This window comes from Diorhabda carinulata, chromosome 11 (genome assembly GCF_026250575.1).
Source record: "Diorhabda carinulata isolate Delta chromosome 11, icDioCari1.1, whole genome shotgun sequence".
NCBI classification, from domain to species: domain Eukaryota; kingdom Metazoa; phylum Arthropoda; class Insecta; order Coleoptera; family Chrysomelidae; genus Diorhabda; species Diorhabda carinulata.
The window spans coordinates 6,704,993-6,727,156 of record NC_079470.1 but is presented as its reverse complement, the minus strand read 5'-3'; the positions used below and the strand labels follow the sequence as shown (position 1 = coordinate 6,727,156).

Sequence of the window (22,164 nt, the reverse complement as noted above, 5' to 3'; positions counted from 1 at the left end):
TGAACTATCAAAACTATTTTACATTTGGAAGTTCATTTGATGAAAGGCTCATATATATGATTAATAAAATGATAGAAATGCAAAATTGAACATTCTGTTTTATATAAAAATTGAATTAATCTATTCTCTTATATTCTCATAAAATGTTAGAAATTAGTCAAAATTTCCAGTGAATAGGATTAAAATTGAGTGGAAATTTGATAAGAAAATTCCATCTAAACAGATGTGCTAACGAACAGGCAGATTAAGTTTGGTAAAAATTGGAATATATACTATAGTCTTGATTCATTTCTTGAATTTTATTACTGTCGTTATCAAGTCTAACATCAGTGGCATGATGTGCTGTTATCAGCCACTGTCTAATAGAGCAAATACACAAATCCGATGTATTTGAAAAACAACTTTGCTTCAGGATCGGATCCTGAAATATTCATTGTTAAAATAATATATTCGTTATGTAAATCAAGTATTAAATTTAACATGCAGGTATTTAAAAAAAAAGTTGAGTTCTATAAAAAATTGTTTCTTCGACTGATTTACTAATTGACACAGTAGGAACAAATTAAATTTAACTTTTCAGTGCAATGCTTTCGACGTTTCCCATCAATCTGAACGTAACCGTTGGAAACTCATTAAAATACTTATTTACGCTAGAAGAATATTACAAGCATACGAGGATGGTCTTAGAAGTAACTGGCCCAACTAAGAAAACACAAAAATTTTGGAAAAAAAAAATATATTTATTTTTCAAAGTAATCTCTTTTTGGTTTTCATTTCCATACACTTTTCCTAGCGATGTTCAATAAATTCAAGATCCTTTTTATAATAAGAATCGTCAAGCTCCTCACAATAGCCATTAACTGCAGACATAACCTCATCATTGTTGGAAAATATTTGACCTTCGATCCATTTTTTCAATTTTGGGAACAGAAAATGAACTTAGAGGGCCAAATCTGGCGAATAGGGCGCATGACGTAGCAATTCAAACTTTAATTCATTAATTTTGCTCATTGAAATAACGGATTTGTGAGCTGGTGCATTGGAACAAACCTTGCTTCTTAGCCAAATGCTTGATTTCTTCGCTCAAACGTTGCAATAAGTTCGCACAACATTTTTTGCACGGGAAATATTTTTTTGTAGAATGTTTAGATAGAGGTTTAATCATAATAAGCCTTGACTGATGATCTCTATTTAACATTTATACAATTTAGGATGCATCATTATATAGAGGAATAACAGCATAGGAAGTGATCCAAATCCACGCAACAAATTACTTATTCTTACTTGTCTTCAAGCCGTTAGTAGTTTCAGCTGTACTTTGTTGATAAAATTCCAAATAATATATAGATTCAGTCTTGAAATCATTCGAAAGGAATGTAAAGTAGATAGATTGAGACCGCGAAATCGTATCACTTCTTCGACTATAATCGATTAAATACCCTATTCCTCATATTCTTAATAGATTCAAAATGAAAGCCGAAAATTCGAGAAATACCAAATTTTAAACCAAAGTAATTTGAAGAATCCATGTACCTACTTAACGCATTTTTAAGAAGATAATCAGCTTAACCTAACATTCAGAATGGATCATGACTAAAATGAAATGTCTGTTGCGCGTTTCGGCAAAGATAAATTGTTCACAGTGTTCACCTTTAGTCTCTGAAGACGATAACTTGTTTATCGAAACACGCGTCGGTCATTGAGTATTAGTGTAGTGTAAATAGTGTGATCAGTATGAAAATTCATGACAATATGACAATATAAAAAAAACATTGAGTAAATATACCCCCAGAAATACTTAGGCTAATTGAACCAATTGAGAACATACAATCAAACTTTCGAAAGTGGCACAAGAATAGTGTGTTGCTTACAGAAGATTGATGTGCATGTGTCTTAACATAAGGTCAAAGTCTATTATACGTTTACTAAAATATGAAGCCGGAGCAATGACGTTAACAAAGAAGATCGCGAATTACATGAAAGTAGCATATAGAATCATGGAAAGAATAATATTTGGTATTTCTCTGAAGTACAGTTATAAATGAAGATGTGGGAAGGACAGATGGTCAAGTTTGCTACCAAAAGGATAGAAAAATATTGAATGGATCTAGGAGTCACCAACCAATCAACTAGGAGATATCAACTACGGAAGATGCAGTAGAAAAATAATTAAATGGAATCCGAAATTTCATAAAACTGGACATAGTAGAGCCTAGATAATATAAATTATGAAAAAACAAGCTTTGTTGGACTCGCGGAGCGGTCGGATAATGATATGTAAACATCTTTTGGACAAATATAATATACAAATTTGATTCACAAAATACGTTAGGTGTAAATGACCATTTTGTCCTCCAAGTTATACAACAGTTATACAGTCGAAACAAGTATACTTAGCTGATGTACTTCTGAACGAGGAAGAAATAGAAGACTGAATGGAAATCTTTTTATAAGTTGAAACCATCAATTTCTTCTGATACACCTTTTATTGCATTGTTCAAGCCATGAAAGCCAAGACGACTATTTAATGATTATTCTCAACATTGCACTAGTGGAAAAAGCGCGTCTTTGATTGTGCTTTTTTGTTTATATCTTGTAGTTTTAAACTTTCATCATCTTCCCTACGCAAAAAATTAAAATAGCAGTTTCTTTTCCAATGACGTTTGACTTCTGGAATGAAATGTTCTCTCAACCACTCTAGGAAAATATCTCTAGACAAGACATAAAAGTAATTATTTTTTAGATACCTTTTATCCAGAAACACCAGTTCCAGCAGAGGAGGATAAAGTTTTATCTGGCAGAACTTTCCTACATAATCCTGAATCGTCAGCATTAGAGATTTGTTCAGGACAGAAGTATCTGGCTTTTCCCATTATGCTTGATTAAGCAACGTGTTTTTGCTTTTGTTCTAGAAACCAAGAGAAAATTGTTTTTTCTAGTATTGGATTTTCTAATAACTTTAGCGTTTTTTTGAAACCTGGACCTTCGTGAGTTTGAGCTATAAACAGTAATTGTCGATTTTCCAAAATCATACTTTAGGGAAAAAGAAGTTCCACACACTCTTTCATTCAAATTGTTCAATAAGGTACATTTTTCACCTATGGTTGAAGCAAAACATAATATCAACAGTTACATGTTAGATAGAATACTGATTATTGAGGCTCTAATTGAGCCCCCAGTGTATATAGTCAATGGTTAATTAACCATCGATATTACTTGAAGAGTACCGCTTAATTGTTCAGAAATAAATTAATACGTTTCATATGTTCGTTAGGAGCTTGATTATTTTGTACATTAGTTTATTTTCTGGCTTCAGTTTTAACTGAAATATGTCACGTTGAGAAAAAATAAATAGTTTGATTAGAAGCATGAATTTCTGAAATATATCTAGAACGTCAATTTACACTGATATTATCTAGTTTATTTAACTTGAAAATAAAAAAATGTAGAAATTAGTTTAACGCAGGCAATGACTTCTTATCAATTTCCAGCGCTCGTCTAAATCATAGAACTTTGAACTGCAACTATTGATACCATTCATTCTACAAACATGTGCATTGCAGGTCACTCCAAAATGCGTAGTATAATAATAATAATAACTCTTACTTTTAAAAAATAAATCTTGTGTCAAGTCTAGTTTATCGGTAACTATTTTTTGTTCTGTTATCGAAAATAACTAAAACATTAAATGTATTGTATATAGATTTATTCATTAACCACATTAATTGTTGGATACAGTATCTTCACGTCTATTTGTTCTGTCAAGTATAAGAGGAATGATCTGATTCCAAAATTCTCTCACTTCACCAGTTCAGGTCTCATGGTATGAAACAATACAATAAAATAACCACGGTAGAAGATGGGTGCGCGAATGTTAATTTGACGTTCGGTTACGGTTTCCGCGAACGTTATAACAAAGAGAGAAATGCTTTATTGTCAAAAAATTGGTTACAATTTGTAGACAGAAGCATGTTAAAAACCTAGAAACAAACATACTAATAGCTAAGGACACAAAATTAAAATGTACATGTGAAAATTTTTATACGTATATATACATTACATGTATATATTGTCAAAATTAAATCAGATAATAAAACCAACTATACGGCAATCCCAAAATAGGTAGTTTTTACTAAAAATCAGTAACAACATTAAACCAGTGAGTAGCATGCTCCGAATTAAATATTAATATTAGAATAAAAGTTGTATTGGAGCGAAAAATCCAAAAGACGTTATGAATTGGAAAATGATTTTACATTTTTTGCATTGTAAAGTATTGAGCTCTTAACCAATTCTGAACTTGAGTAGATACGTTCTTAAGTGTATAACTATGCAATGATCTGTGTTTTCAATATTTTCGATCAAATTTCTTCAATATGATCAAACAAAAACTACCACTTCCAGGTACCTGTTTCATTCAAGAACGAAAAATTTTAGAAAATGTGCATTCATTGATGTGATTTATTGAAAATTGACATCTTTACAGCACAATCTTTATACGAATAGGTTAAGTATAATGGGAGGCCATAAAAATTTGGAATTAATTGGTTGTAATGATGTTTGTGTTTGAGGTTATAAATAGCGTCAATGTATATCGTGATAGTTTGGAACGGAGACAAATTTTTTATCTTATTTATTTAATGTATTTCGAACCTAGAATGATAGAAATGAAATTGTTCAAAGGTTGTTTTGACAACTTTTACCACAGTGAGTTGCTATATAATTAGTACAAATTGACTAAGAAATATTAACAATCCTTGAACTATATACACAATATCATTAATTAGAATCTGAATCAGAGACTGTTAGAGAAAGAAGTTTCCACAAAATTGTAATAAACGTGTAGGTAGGGATTAATTTAATTTCAAATATTGAATAAATCTCGACATAATTTCATACATAGTTGCCGTTTCTTTTATGCTCACAATATATCGAACAGAACAATTCAAAACTTGTAGTGGTGAAAAATTCCGGCAATATATTCCTCAAAAATTAGAGCCCAAGGCGCAAATTGTGTGCGTATAGCGCGTGTTTATGTGAAGTGACACGAGATAAAGGACACATATACGCCTGCCTTCTAATGAGCATAGTGAGGCTCAATTTTTAAATTATCTCCCTTCGAAGTGTATCGAATGAATATCTTGTTTTATGTTTTTCTTCTTAAACAAGAAATGTATATCACCGAATACGTATATTTTTTAAAATTTAAATTATTTGCTGTGTCATCCCAAATTCGATGTAGTTAGAAAGTTTTGTAAGTTCCTTGTGTTAATTAACTACCTTTAACAACTTCTCCTCCGTTATTTTTTACAACAAAAATTTAAGGAAACTTCTATTGCCAGAGCTACACAGCATCAGAAACGGTGTCCCGATGGTAATTCTATAATTATTCTTTTCGAGATATTTTTGATAAGGAATGCCCTACAAACTTATAAACGAAACATCATTATATATATACAGCGGGGGTTTTATAACTTTCTTTGTTGCATACCGCGTTTTGTACGCCACACTTTTCTATCCATCCACTCGTTTTCCTGGATATCTCTGTCTTGCATATTTTGTTCAATTTCTTTCTTCCAGGTCCATGAGGGTCTTTCTCGTCTCCTTCTATCCTGCGTTGACAAATCAATGCTTTCTTCGGCCTCATCCTCATCACATGTCCGTACCAGATCAATTGTTCAGTGTGTATTCTCTCTGAAGTCGTGTAAACTCGAAATGTTCTTTGTTCACTTTTTCTGACAACAGCAATAAGTTCAGAATTCTTGTAGCTTTTTCCCTTTTTTGCACTCCATTTCTTATACTGTCTTTTGTTGTTCCATCTTCCGAAATTATGATTCCTAGGCATTTGAAATGTCTAGCCCTATTTATTTTCAGTTCGGGGTTCCCTTCTTTGCTTCCTACCGACAGATATTCTGTTTTTGACATATTTTTAGCAAGGTAGAGATGTAGAACAGTTCCTTGGAATTCTTCTTTTCAGTGCCGTCTTCTACCGGAGGTTGCCGACCATCGTTTGATAGACTTCTCTGTTTTGCGCCGCATGAATTATATTTTTTCTTTCTACCTAAACCTCTCCTACCTGCTATCTTGCTTTCCACGATAAGTTGTAGCTAACCGTAGGTAGGACGCTTTTCTTTTCATAATAGTTACAAGCAATTCTAAATCTTTAGCCATTCTTCTCAGTACCTCCGTATTAGTTACTCTATCAGTACAAGGTATTCTTAAAATGCTTCTAATTTTTGCATTGTTGCTACTTTTAGTGTCCACCCGTCCACACCGTAAAACAGCGAGGAGAGTACGTAACATTTCGTGGCTCGCCATCGGATACCAATGCACAAGTTGCGGTTGCTCAAGAGCTTTCTCATTTTTATGAATGTGGATCTTTCCTGTTAATCTCTAAATCAGTGTTCCATTCACCATTTATTGGATATTTCAAGTACTTGAAGTGGTGTACTCTCTCAATGGGATCCGTCTTACTAATCACCATAAATTTGGCTCCTTGGAATAATAAAGCGATAATCTTTTTCTGTTAGAAACTGAATTTCTGCTAATCACGGCAATGATATTTTCTTACATTTCACAGGAGTAGAAGATAACTTTCATTTAGAATGAATAACAAAAGAAAAATTGGAGCATTTATCCGCGCGAATGATTAATGCAATTCGAAGGATATCAATATAATAACGCTTTGATTATTCTAAAAATAACTGTTAAATGAAAGATTAGCTATATGATATATATATGAATCGGACATCATATTATTTAGGTCATCATTTTTATAGATTCGAGCAGTGAAGAAATGATAAAAATAAATATATAATAATTAATAAGAAAAATATTTCCATTTGAGAATGAGACGAAGGATCAAAATACCAGGTGATACCAAATGGTGAGTGTCTTGACGTAAGTGTGACGTAAATAGGTGATAACTTATTTTATTAAATTTAAATATTTACCTGTAGTTTCTTGTTTACTTATTTATTTTATCTCATCATATCTCTTCTGATTATTTTTTTCAATTTTTATTAATGGAAACGTTTAATGATTATGTTTATGAAATATGTCCACTATAAAATCATTTTGAATAAAAAATATATAATAATGGGATTTATTTGATGTTATTTTTTTGTATGTAAAAAGCAAGCACCAGAGCGTAAACCCTATTACACTCGAGTAGTTCAAATTGTCGTGTGAAGATGCTTCTGGATATGGATCTTGAACATCTGTAAGTTGTGGTGTTCGGGAAAGACGTGCCTCGGTACCAAAGGCTTGCATTTCGTTAAAGAAAGAAGTCCCGATAAATTGAGATTCTCGGCATCCGCAGGCGAACTCAGTTTTAATAAGCCAGGTCTGCCTGTCGAGTAGACCTTGTAAATACTGGTCTAGGTGGGATAAAGATGGACAGCTCGGGAGAAGGGTTTAATGTTATACATCAAAAAACATTAGAAATAAAGTTTTGTAAGAGTCTGCTATTATCAAATATTTCTAATTAAACTGCATAATGTCGAATATCGTATCATCTACATAAGGAAAAAATTGAAATTTAGAAAAATTCAGTTGGTAAGCCTACAACTTATCAAATAAAAACTATAATAAATTTTCGGAGTGGGCACCTTATACTTCTACTCATTTCCAAGGTCTACGGCGGATATTTAAATATACCGTAGTAGACGTAGCGAGCAACTGGATAAATTGAGAGTGTGGATGACTAGCATTCCTGCCGCCTCTGGTCGCCAAAACACGTGCCGAGAGCCTCTGGAAGGTGCCTCGCGAGATTTTGGAGCGGGCATAAGATACCATCAACATATTTGATTACTTTGTGCCTGTGATTACAATGAAAATGTTAATTTACGTTTATATATTATACTGTTCTATTAATACTGGCAAATATTGACATAATTCGTAAAAATTACAAATATTTATTTCGTTACTGAAAATAATTTCTGACATCTTCAACAAAAATTAAACATATTCTTTGTTGTCTTTTCTGAATTTTCTCTAACGGATTTTACGTGACTTTTTCAATTTCAATTCAAGTGTTTAGAAATCTAGTTCCATTTTTGATTTTGATAGTAATAAAAACGTCAAGATAATGTCGCTGGTAAAAATAAAACTTTATTAAATCAAACATTAAATCAAACTAGATTCAAGAGAAATATTTATTATGCATAACAATCTGGTATGACATAAAAGTTTGAGTACACTACGGGTACCATTACTGGCTCTTCACGAGCCATCAAGTCAAAGGCTGTCACCTTATGAAGACTGTCATCCTAGGGACATAATTATCTACTTATTACCCTTGATACATGAATAACTATTGCAAACCTATAATCGAACAGATTTATCATGTTTATAATTATATAATATGAACAATTTGTAGTATTCAAATCTCGTAGTTTATAACATTTATTTAATAACTCACTCCACGCTTTTGGAAAAATTTGTAAGTTTTGGGACAAAATCAGTTTTATACGAAAAATTTAATAGAACTTAATGAGCAATTAATTATCAATCAACTCACATCCAAATCATTAATAACTTGAAACACATATGATGGTATCAGCACCACCATTTTAGAAGAAAATATAGAAGGTATTGACATTTGAAGCTTTCAAAATATCAGTTGTAACTCAAGATATACAAGCTCTAATAATTGAGTAATGAGGTTTATCTTATTACCGCATTTATGGTAACCGTGAATCAACCGCTGCGTGTGTTTCAAACATACGTGTTACTGATGTTCGTCACAAAAATAAAAAAGACAACGAGGAGCAAGGTGACACGATAACATTTTGTGCGACTGAAACTGATGGTAAAGAATAGTATTTGATAATAATTCTTTAAACTCTACGCGACTGATTCGTGGGCATAAAAGGTTTAGGGATGGTTTTGAAAGCATGAAAGACGAAGCGCGAAGAAGAAGACCGGCCGAGATGGATACTGACAGGAACGCGCAGTTTGTACGTGTCCTAATTCATCAATATCGTTATTTAATGTTGCGAATGTTAGCAGACGAACTAAATATTAACCGCGAAGTCAGACAGATTTTGGCATTCGTGTAATACTGTTTGGAAAAGTTAAAAATAAGTCCGGAGCTGTTCCTTACAGCAACGAGATACCAGAATCAATATAGAGGCTATCACCAAATGATTCAAGAGCAAAAACTTTCAAATAATTAAATCAAACATAAAAACGATGCTCATCTGCTTCTTTGAGATTCGCGACGTATTCACTAAAGCAGTTCTATCTGAACAGCACATGGAATGTGACACAATTTTTAGGTTCCGTAAAGATTCTAGTGTTACCATAGTCACCCTAATCTCTGGATTTATCCTCTTACTTTTATCAAAATAAAAAACGTCGTGAAATTAACTGCCGTGTGAAGAGGGTTCTGTCGGAGATTCAAGTCAAATATCTGCCACAACATCTGGAAAATTGGAGTGTGTGTATTAGTGCCGAAGGGAATAACTTTGAGGGAAATCTCGTTGTTGCGAATTAATTTTTATAGTATTATTCTCATCACCTAATGTCTAGACCTTCAATTTCAAATTGCATATCCCAATATATCATTATTTCATATTTTTTCTCAATATTTGATCAAAAAATATCCCGCCAACATGCCATTAATATAACATGAAGACTTGAAGTTGAGAAACGTATATTTATGTGGTGAGATACTTAATTAAGTTCACTTTCAATGACATTGTAATTAAATTTGGTGATTTTAAACTGAATAGTAAAAATGTGTTGAGCAAATTCGTGGTGATAAGTAAAAAAAATATCAGTTTACGTCCGGTTTTTCACTTAACCACTTGTGTATTGTTATAAAAACAAAACTTTAACTAATTATACCAAAATGAATATTATATTATACGTTAAATATCCTGTTTACGGTTATAGTTGATAAGAAATCTACTTAATAATCTCTTACAATATTATTGATAAAAGTTCTAATCTTGTCCTTTACTATATTCAAATATAATGAACAAGGTGTTATTTTTGAGTGATTATTTAATCCCTATTTTTTGAGAGACTGCTCGGGTGGACAGTTTTGAAAGGATAGTACCACCAACATTTAGTTCATATTCATTTTTAATAGGTGATTGTGTCAACTACTTCAAGTTAGGAATAACATTTTTATACTGGCAATCCAGATCAATAGCTATGGTCAAGGATTAAACCTGCAGATACTCTTGGATTTCAAGCTAACGTATGATTCAATAAATAGAAAACATCTGTTTCATGTGCTTGCAGCAGTTTATTACATTGTCAAAATGTAATATATTTTGTACTCAACAACAGAATTCACAATAACATTTGAAATGATTTCACGTGCCGAGAAAACATATAGGTTTGTAAATGAATAATTCCCAATAACTAATCTTTAGGTTAAATTGGAAACGATGAACGATTAAATATACACTGAATACAATAAAGAAATGATTTTTATGTTGAATATGGTATACGAACTACAAATTAAGTTTCGAGATATAAAAACCCTGCTGTGAGTATATCATATATTATATGACAATATTTACAGTTTGACATTTTTAATGGTGAAAGTACTCAGAAAGCTATTTGAGTTGTTTACAGATACTTAAAACATTTATATTGATTAAAAAAAATGGAATTAAATCGCGCATAATCATGCGATGACTTTCGACGTGGATTAAACCAACAACAGAGTGTCAATCAACTCACTTTGACTTCTGGTGATGAAGTACCATCAGAAGATCGTCCAAAATTGTGCAAATAAACAACGATGCTATGGATTGCAAGATCGTGATGTGAGATACCACGAGATTGATTTATTCGATTTTAGATGCACTCGCACACAATCAATGTTGCATGAACAATTGGAAATCAAAAAGATTCGTTCGCGTTGGATATCGCATAACTTGACAATCGTTCCATAAAAGGCTTGTGTCGATTGGTACAAAGAAAAACTAAGCAAAATCAATAGCAGTACTCCAAAAGACGTCTATAAAATCCCGACTGGCGATCCCGAATCAAAACAAGAATCAACTCTATGGGTCTTTCAAGAGGAGCCACATCCAACAAAAGTTGTTCGCGCACGTAGCACTTGGAATCAAATGGTCGCCTGTTTTTTATGAATCGGAACGGTCAATTCTGAATGTTAAGCCAGCATTTGTTTGCCAGGAGTGTTCGAAAAAATCAGGGGCACTAATCGCAGAAGACGAATCATTCTCCATCACAAAAATTCGAGCTCTCATACATCAGTTCAGACAAAAACGTTTTTGAACTGTCAAAACATCGAATTGATGGGTCATCCATCCTTGTTTGGCACTCAATAATTTCTTCTTATTCCCGCAGATCGGAAATACCACTTTTGTCTACACCTGAAGACGCGGTTGATGAGTTTCAAATCACATGTTTTGGAGGTAGCTCAATCGGAATGGAAAAAATGCTTTAACAATTGGTTCATACGCATGCGAAGGTGTAGTGATCCTAATGGAGAATATTTTGAATAACAATAAAGCCATATGTAACCAATTATAAACATTTGTTTTTATTTGTCGCAAAACTTGAATAGCAACACATAGAAAGGTACTTTGTTTCATTTTATAACTATTTTTAAAAATTTGTTAAGAATGTCAGAATAGAAAAAATAGGAAAATATTTGCAATGAGAAAAATGAGTTTGAAATTGCCAAAATCGATAATTGTTGCTCTCCAACAATAAATTTGAAATTATTGAATTAGTAAATTTGAGCAATATAACTAATAAACATTTAACACATGCTGTTGCAATTTTGTAGTTCATAGTCATGCATACTATAATCATAATAACTACTAAAAGAATAAGAAAAAGTGAGTAAAAATAGAGATACAGTATTTCATTACAAATTGTGAAAGTAATTATTGTTTCGGTTAAGACGTAGTAGGTAAATTTTGAGATTTTCAACATTTAACAATTTGTAGAGAAATCTTCCACCATAATGGTCTATCTACAAAAGTGTCTATATATATATCGTGACATTACTCACCTAGAACCAATCTTCAGGTTGCTATAAAAAACCAATATGTTAATTTTCTCACTAATTCTACTAATGAATTTTTCTGACACTAATGTGCAGGTTTTGAAATTATAAAGTGATGAAAACATTCCTGAATAATGCGATATAACTGCATGGTCTCGTCCTGGTATATATTGAGAATGAGGAAGTAAAATTAAAGCTCGGACGCACACAACCGCAACGATTCCGTGCCAATATATCGCCGAGCGTTGGACTTGATACGTTAAAAGAAAAAGGAGGCGTTTGAACAGTAAACTACTGCTACTTCTATTATTATCCATCCATCCATATCTATTAGGACCAACGTCAACTAGAAGGAATTTGCGATTTGCCTTTTCAAAAAAGGGCATTCCAATTCATGCATTCCGATTCATTTTTGCATTTCCGTTATCAAACATTTATTTCTGATTTTTTTGTTGGAACTAAGAATCGATGTCGATCCTTCGAAAAAATATAACACAACTTTTAAACAATTAAAATTGAAAACGCTTTCGATTCTTCAAATTATTACAAGACGCCAAAAGTATAGAATTTTGCAAGATCGTTTTGGCGTTAGTTTTTTTAGATGTTTTATCACTTTCTCGGTGGTCGGCAACCTACGTGTACAAGTGTACTAGATCTGGTACTCGTACCAGATTGATCAAGCCCAAGATATTAAAAAGATACACTCAACTCTGTTAGGTTAATTCGGAGCTGTACACAAGCTGTTAGTGATGGAAAGTTCGGCTAGGCGGCCGTTACCGCGACGGGACGTTTTTAAATGAAAGAATATGCATGTGATTCCAGGCTTTTCGAACACACGGTGCCGTATTGCCACTGTTATGCCGAAAGCTTCTAGGTGGATGATTTTCTAATACACGAGGATGGCCCATCAAAGAAAACACAAAAATTTTGGAAAAAATATATTTGTTTTTCAACGTAATCTCATTTCAGCTCCATACACTTTTCCCAGCGATGTTAAATAAGTTTAATACCCTTTTAATAATAAGAATCGTCAAGCTCTCTCAAAATATTTTACCACCGAGGCATTTTTGCAAGTCTGGGAACAGAAAATAATTGGAGGAGGCTAAATCTGGCGAATAGGGTGCATGAGGTAGCAATTCAAACTTTAATTCATCAATTTTGGCCATTGCAATAACGGATGTGTGATCTTTCTTCTAAGTCAAATGTGGACGTTTTTGTTTGATTCCTTCGCTCGAACGTTGCAATAAGATGGGATAATATTCACCGTTTTTTCTTTTTTAAGATAATCAATAGAAATTATACCCCGCGCATCCCAAAAAACCGATGACCAGACATGGCCTGCAGATGGAACGGTCATTGCCTTCTTTGGAGCGGGTTCTCCCTTTTTAGTCCACTGTTTTTATTGCTCTTTTGTTTCGGGTGTGAGGTGATGGACCCAATATTTTACTGTTGATAACGAAGGAGCAGGTTCACCCATAGTAGAATTTAGTTCAGCTTTTATATTGCTTGGGATGAGGCTTTTTAACTAAAAGTATTGTATCACATAGGGATGACCAATTTTTTCCATGTTTACAAATTCACTGAAAACGTTCAGTATTGATAACTGCCAAACAAATACTAAACAACGTGGCGTCTTCAAACTTAAAACATATGTTGTATATATTTTTATTTATATACAAAATTCTGCAGATTTCCCGCTTTGACTCGAAAAAAAGAAATAATCACGTTATTCTTAATATATTTGAAATTAGTACTGCTTCTTACTATTTTCTGTTATTGTTCAAAAGTAAGTTTGACTGAAAAAACAATCAAAAACTTTTATCAATTTCAAAATCTGTCGAAATTTCAACCAAACTTCTACCATGTCATTAAGTTGATTTTATAGCATTATCCTTCTAAAGTGATTCAAAATTATTATGAAGGGTTGGTTGTATCCCTTAACTAGCCTACGTAATAGTATGAAATAACATTCCAACCCTTTACGAAGACGAGTAGAATATTACTGAACTAAAAACCGGTTACAGCGTTAATGACTACAGTTAATCGTCGTTTGTTAGAAGTAAATTGAGATGAAAGTCCCAATAGACCAGTTCTCAGCGACGGAGTGATTAAAAATTGAATTAAATACGAATTTACGAGTTACAGAGTAAATCAAAATTCGTTATAGTGGACTCTAGTTTGTCTGCAATCTTACTTCTAAAATTAGTGTACAAAGATCGGGACACACATAATAGTTTGTGCAAAGTATGGCTATGATGTAGTGTGGTACAGGTAACGAGAATTCTCTCTGTAATTAAAAAGTGTCCGTACTTTTGCATAGTAATTAATGAATATTTGTTTATAAAGAAATTACGTCTCCGAATTGATTGCGACCGCTTTGATGGAAAGTTATCACTTTCATTTATACCGATGATTTCATTTGTACCGATAAATTTTATTCTTAACGATTTTTTGTAACGAACTTAAATGATGATTTAATTAAATTTAAATGAATATTTTGCTTCTATGCTGATGACATATCTTCCTCTTTAAAAGAAAACTCGCCGACACAATTAGAGAATTGCAAAAACGGGTATTCGAACATTGTATAGGGTATCTTAATAATTGGTTTTTGTTTAAGTGTTAATGCCTTCATAACAGATTGTTTTGTGTTCACTCTACTCTCACTTTGAGTGTTTTGATTTCTGATGAGAAGTTTAACGGATGCTGTGAAAGAAAACTGTGAGTGATTTTACTATTTACATTTGAAAATTGTATTGTTCTGATAAATAATGATTTACCAGCAACTTCTGTGGCTAGGGCTGTAACAATTTTCGAAGAAGAATATACCTATCACTCAGTCAGTTATATGGTCACAAATAATATTGAATCGACGTCGAACAGATGTTAAGACCTGTAATCGTTTAGAAGTCCATAACGTCCACGAAGTAGAAAGATAGTTGTAAGACGTTGAATGAAGTTGTGTGAGATTCTTATATGCCAGCGGAACCCTCTCGAGGTAGGTAATCACATAGCAGAATTAGCATTCATTCGGGAGCACCAAGATTGGGCAAATAAGCATGTGAAGACATCGAGGGGAACGTTATCCCAAAGCAAAGTTCACCGCTTATATGGTTAGATGGCTAACGGCACATGGATACATAACAGAAATTTTAGAACACTATGTCTTGCTTTTCGCTCCCATGCTAAGCTCATAGTGAGAGTACTACCTCAATGAAGTAGACATCACATAAATGATCTGACCAGCACGATCGCAAGATACGAATTCGATACAACATGTCTGGGACTACCTGGAAAGAAAGTTTCGACAAAACATTCAGCACCTTATAATGTAATGAAACCTTGAATTGGAGTCGGTGGAAAAGAGGGAAATGTACCTCAATAACATACTCCAAAGCATGAGAACTTTTGTAAAAACTTTGATTAGAGATAACGATGCCAATAGATGTTATTAAACCTCTTTTGTTTTTATTTTTAACAGAAGTTTAACGAAAAATAGTTCTATTTGTAATTTTGGCTGAATTTTTAAGTTATTTTAGTTAGTTTAATGCAACTTATAATTGTATCATTAAAAAATATTTATATAATGTACACAAGATAAATTTACTAAAAAAATAGACTTTTTCTGATGTTCCAGTTGTGGGGTATTGCTGGTTTATTTCTTTAGTTTAAACTAATTTGAATCCTGTATGAGCTATTGCGACAGTTGCCAACGCAGGCCTGTGACTGAGTACGTTATCCCTATGCAAGAGAATACCTAGATCCTGCGTCAAGTAAACTTAAAATTACGCTTTCCATTTTTGAATTTTATAGGTATTTCCATGTCTCATCTGCATTTTGGCCTCTATTGATAGATCCATCACTCATCGATTTCTTGCAAGAAAACTTGAAGGAAAGCGATTGCGTTAGCTTCAGATTTCTACGGAATGTATACCATAGAGAGTTCTGACTAGTTTTTTACATAGTAGATTACAATATGACGGGATGATAAATAATTGTTCTCATTTATAAATGGGTTAGACGCAGACGAAAGGCAACAGCCTAGGTACATGTAACATAGAAATATCAAAATAGTTAAGAGGTTTAGAACTCAGAAAATGAACACAAGTAGCATGGAAAAGTTATACAAAGCATTTGAGAAGAGGATGAAGTAAAAAATTAACTAAAACTATTTTATTCGGTAATAATCATCTAAATGTAACGTTCACAAAATAATTATTTGAAAGCAATAACAAGAAAAGTCATATAAAATTGGGACAGGACGTTTGGACTTATAATTAATAAAATTAAGATATGGTAGTAAAATAAATGTAAAAGTGTCAGAATTTTTATATTTAATAAAGAAAAAGTATGACATTCCAACAAATGCCAATAAAGATTGAGGACGTTACTGGCATCAAACAAATATCTCCCGAAAGATAAAAATCAAGATTATATATGCTTGTAGAATACCTAACTGTAATATGTGTACATGAAAAAATATTAAATTTATGTTTATAAATTCGCCCAATTACTGTTGAATTAAGTAGCCGTGGTTCTATTTCTAGATGGTATAATTTTCAATTAACCATGCCGTTGCTATGGGTACACATCTTTTCATTTATCATAAGCGTACTAAAAAAAATTCTCATAATCTAGAACGAAATTATCATAGAAACAAATATATTGTATGTTGTGAATGAAATATGTAAGTAAGATTTCTTTGGTTTTGCAATTAATTCTCATGTGATTAAATATATTGTAAAACCGAAAATTTATCGATGATTTTTGTTTCACATATCAATATAGAAATAAAATTTATATTTGAATTCGCTATGGAACATTTATTATCTCATAATATGCTGGTCATATTCGAACAGTCTTCAAAGATGATCTTGTTAATTTTCCTACCTCTGTTAGACTTACAGAAAAAGTTGAACAAGTCTTTTCAAATAATTCAAGTCATAGGCATGAGTCGATTAGAAGTATTTAATAACTTTTTAATTTTAATAAAATATTTTTGATGTACAATTAACACAATCTACGAATTGCTAATAGAATATCGAGTAGTAATGACGACAGTTCTTACTCCTGTCTGTTGAATAATATTGACAATAAGAATAATTTTATTAAATAGTAAAGTTAAATGTTGAGTAAGCTCCAAATACCTACCTGGGACACGAAATCAGCATTGGCAGAGATAACCAGAAGGGAAGTTTTAAAATAGGCCGCCTTTAGTAAGTTTAATCATGACTTCGAAATCCATGTTTGTTTGAAGAGAAAGTTATCATAAGCAAAATCCAGGTAATGTAGCAAATAATGTTGAGGTGCAACGGTGTGGGCTGGGCGAGCCAGGTAGCCAGACCAACAGACCCAATAAATTATTGAATGGAGACCGAAAGAAGATGTCCCTAGAAGTAGACAATGCTCCAAACTCACTGGTTTGGCAATATTAAGAAGATTAAAATCAACCGTAGTTCTCAAAGGTTGCGTCGACAACAATATAAATAACAAGTTAGAACGACGAAGAAAAATTTTAGAAATGATGAACAAAAATTACACAACGATGAAAAAACTATTACACACTTAGGAAGTGCTACTTATATTATGACGGGTAAAATTCAACTTTTAATAATCAAATTAATATCACTAGTAATCATAATGTGATTTTCTCTGATAGTAGATTTGGTCGTGGTGCAATAATCATCGTAATAACGATAATTACTCGGTCATTGAATAATAACTCTCATTCTTTTAATTTTAATACTAATATAATTTAATAATATTCAATAATTTCCTCTGGAAATCAGAAGATCTGGCTAACTACTTATCTTACCTCTTTTCCAATCCATAAATAACACATTTTTGTATTTTCAGTATTAGTTTCGCAATATTGCGGTCATAATTATCTTTAGCTCATTTTTGTATACGCGTTTATAAGAATGGAACTCATTCTTATTAATTATGTTACAGACGGATCCTACACTAACATGTATAACAGTTTTCTGAATAGATGCACAAAGCTTTTCTTAGCATCTAAGAATTTTTACTGATAGTTAAGGTTTTCCATCAGTCAGATTTGGTGAGATTTTTAGTTGAACCCACTTCCTCAAAATGTTTCATAAGATAGTTTCAGTAATTTGGTTGTGTGATATGGGTGAGCTGCTTCGTCGTACATTCTTCTACGATTACCATCTTGAGAATTGTTTTCATCACATTTAAGCATCTGCATCTTTAGGAAGAAGCCTAATTGCTTCAAAAATTATCCAAATTTTCGTCACTTTACATTTATAAAACATATTTTCGTTATCTGAAGTAAACCTAACCGTATTGTTGGTTGGTTATTTTTGTTAAGTAAGTAACAAAATATAAAAGCGTTAGTTTTGGTTGGTTTCGATCATAATAGGATAGTAAGAACCTTGCATTGCAAAGGCAATGGAAATACTATTAACTTAATTTCAGACAACATAACAGGTATCCTATTGAGAAAAAATTAATATCTATGATACTATTTTTGATATTACTGATATTACACGCCACTGAAAAAATGGCAATGCTATTTATGACCTTTAATTTGTTTGGATGCTGTTTCAAAGTAATAAAAGGTCAGGTTAAGGCCATAAATCGATTATTTCTAATCAGATACTTAAAATAACATATTTTTTGAGTTGAAAAAAAAAACTGATAAAAAAAACTAAATGATTGTTTAAATTAACTACACGTTATTTTTTGCTGACAATAATTAAACAAGGACAGTTCACTCGTCTAGATTTAAAACCTGATAAGTTCGCTTATATAATAGAAGATAAAAAATAATTTTTATAACCATGACATTTTTGTCATTTTTAGTTTTTCAAATTAATTAATAAAAACAAATAAAATTTGCGCCGTATATAGAATGAATTAAAGAATAAAAAATAAACTTTTTGGTGTTGAAGAATTATTTTAATAATTATAATTATAATAACCATGAAAAAGTATATTCTAAGCTATAACTATCTAATCATTAGCTAATAAACTGCTCCTGAGTAAAGTTGAATTTCCTTATTAGTAATACCAAAGTACAACGTAATGAAGTTAAAATTATTAACCCTTTAAGGACAAGTGGACGTACGTCTACTTACTATACTTCAGGGCGTACGCCGTACGTCAATTTTAACTGGGATTTTTTACTTACACTGAAAAACATTTATCAACAACTATCAATATTTGTATACTTTGAATATGTTCCAGTATAATAGTTCTCCTCATCCTCTGTCTTATTAGTCCGATAAGCAGCCGGTTTCAGCCTAACTGGCAAAGGCAATGGTTTGTAATTTTATTAGTTTTCTAGTTCCAAATTTTGATTTGAACAGTACAGTGTTCGTTAAATTATTTATGCAAATATCTGCAATAAATGGGACGGACACATTAAAAGAATGGAAAAAACGACAGGGTACAAGGAAAATCACAAAATGGAGACCGAGCGAGAAAAGATTGCCTGATAGACCAAAAAATAAATGATAATTAATAAATTTTCCTTTAATAATGAGCGACAGTGATTCAGACTCCGATCCATTTGGAAATACTCGACCTGATAATGTGCCAGACTTTTTAGGAATTGCAGGTCCAAATCCTGATGTATTTCCTGATGAAGACGTATCTTTTACAAGGTGTGTAGATGCCTTTTTGCCAGATGAATTGTTTAATTTTATTGTGTCATGTACGAATACGAAAGCTCAATTATATTTTGCAAATCAACCACATCTAGATTTTAAAGTTCATGGTCTACAATGGCGCGATGTTACCACAAAAGAAATTAAAATATTCTTTGGATATCTATTTAATATGGACCTCAATAAAATACCATAAATTTCAATGTCTTGGAGTACGCGCTATAATATAGAAATTTGCTGACCCAAATGCTACACAAGCAAATGATATATTATACCTTATTAGACCACTTAAAAATGCTTAACTATCAACCAAATAAGATTGTTGTTGTTGATGAATCGTTGATGTTATACAAAAGTCGCTTGCATTTTCGAAAATATATAGTCAAAGCGTTCCAGATTCGGGGTAAAAATTTTTAGTTTATGCACCTCTGATTGATGTATGTACAGCTTTGAAATTTATACTGGACAAGGTCAGCAGCAGTTTCTCTTTCCTGACGACGTTGATAATGCTAGATAATCGCTTTCAGAAAGAATAGTAGTTCATCTTGGTAGAAACAGGGTTATTCTTTCAATACAGATAATTGGTACAGTAGAACTCGGTTTGCTGAATATTTATAACAAAGAGAAACGCTACTTGTACGATACGATCGGATGGATAGAGGGGTTCCAAATACATTAAAAAATTCTCCATTCAATAGTCACTGGTCAGCATTTGCAACAAAAGAGGATGTAATTATTTTAAAATATTTTGACAAAAGAGATATGTTGTAGGTGGTCAGCGGGAATTTTTTATGGAACCCGCAGTACTTCAGCAATACACTCAGTTTTATTATTTATGTCACTTATGAGAATCGATCTATCATAGGTTTTTAAGCCGTATTCCAGCACAACGAAGTTTTATATTTGAAACTACGTTTAACTTAAAGATCATACTAAGAATTGTTAATCAATTTTGAAAATAGTTAATTTAATTAGAAACAGTATTATAAAATGGCTAAAATGCAAAATAGAACATTCTATTTCATATACAAATGTTTTTCAATGACTCCACGACATTACAAGCTGTTCAATAAACAAAAAAGATTAGATTGGGAAGCATATCCTCGTAACTTTATGCCATGTTTCCAATTGGACCTTACAACAGTTTCAAATAATAGAATTTTGTTTGAAAACTCTTAGAATACAAGTCCCAGTTGCTTTGATTGAATTTATGTGTTTTCCACATTAGGTTTTTCTCTAGATCTATGCCAAGATGTTTGACGCTCTCTACTTGTGTGAGCTGGCAGTAATTCAGTATGATTTTTATTTCGTTAGCTTCTACTTTTCATTTCTTGAGCATCGCTTCTACATTGTTTAAATTATCTTGTAGATTTCTGATTGCTGTTTCTGGGTAAGGACGCAAGTATTGTCGTGTCGTTTGTGGAGGTGGAAACTGCAATTCTAAGTGATGTTTTACTAGAAAAAATCAATTATGCAAGTAGAACAGCTATTTCATAAAAGTGATATGGTACCATAGCAATACTTTTTTCTCTAGGATATCGCTTATCTACTTTACTACTCTATGAACTTGTTCCACTATGTTATACATAGCAAAAGCTGATTTGATGATGAGAAATAGTTTTTGTGTTGGTCAGTATCGGGTCCATTCTGGCCCTATATTGCCACTATTTATTTTTATTAGCTTCTGAAGAATTATATCTGTTACGAAATCATAATTTAGTGGTTTTGTAGGATTGATCTATTTTGGAATAGTTTTTTTTTTTAAATATCTTTGTTGGTTTGAATGTATTCATTATATATTTAGCACCTCAGCTAATTCTTTATAATTTCTGACCCATTCCCCATCTTTGTCTTTAATAGGTGAGGTAGGTTGCTTATTTTTCTTATTTAGTACAGGAAAATTAGGTGATTTTGAGATAAAATCTTAAATTAATTCGGGCGGTTTTGATTTTCGAGATTCTGGGAGATTCGGGATGCTAAATAAGTTTAGCAACTCTTATCAAAATTACGAGCACGGACTGTCGAAATTTTGGTACTCAAAACGAGGAATTCGAATTTATAGCACAAAATTCTCTACAAATTGGTCAATAATCATTTTTTCCTGACCTCAAAATTTTGAATTGCGGATACATCGAAAACTTTGAGGATTTCGACACAAACTGCCGGGACAAAAAATGTGGAGCACAACACAAAAAAAGGTTTCAATTTTTTCCTAACCTCAAAATTTCCATTATAAAATATTTTGAATCGCGAATAACTTGAAAACTACGTAGAATTCGTGCCGGAGCCAAAACTGTATAGCACAAAATGAGTACACCAATTTTGTGAAAGAGAAACTAGAAAGAGAAGTCTGTGAATATTGAAATAAAATTTTTAAAAGTTAGTTCATTTAAAATCAAGAAGAAGTTCATGCGTGTTATATACATGAAAGTATCAATAATAACACTAATGACAAATCTCTTGTGGGGTTTTATTTGTTTATATGGAGAGTGATCCATTGAAACTTCAAGTGCTTATGTGGCCAATATA

At 32.2% G+C, this 22,164-nt stretch overlaps 1 protein-coding gene across 2 annotated transcripts in view; it reads right to left on the bottom strand.

Moving 5' to 3' along the window:
• Positions 1-22,164, bottom strand: part of LOC130899529 (sestrin homolog) — a 157,037-nt gene that overhangs the window by 43,376 nt on the left and 91,497 nt on the right. The window contains exon 2 of one of the 2 annotated variants that reach the window (XM_057809531.1): positions 12,008-12,028. The exons of the other annotated variant lie outside the window; for it this stretch is intronic. The gene's annotated coding sequence lies outside the window, so the exon portion shown is untranslated. The remainder of the gene's footprint in view (positions 1-12,007; positions 12,029-22,164) is intronic. 2 annotated transcript variants of the gene reach the window in all.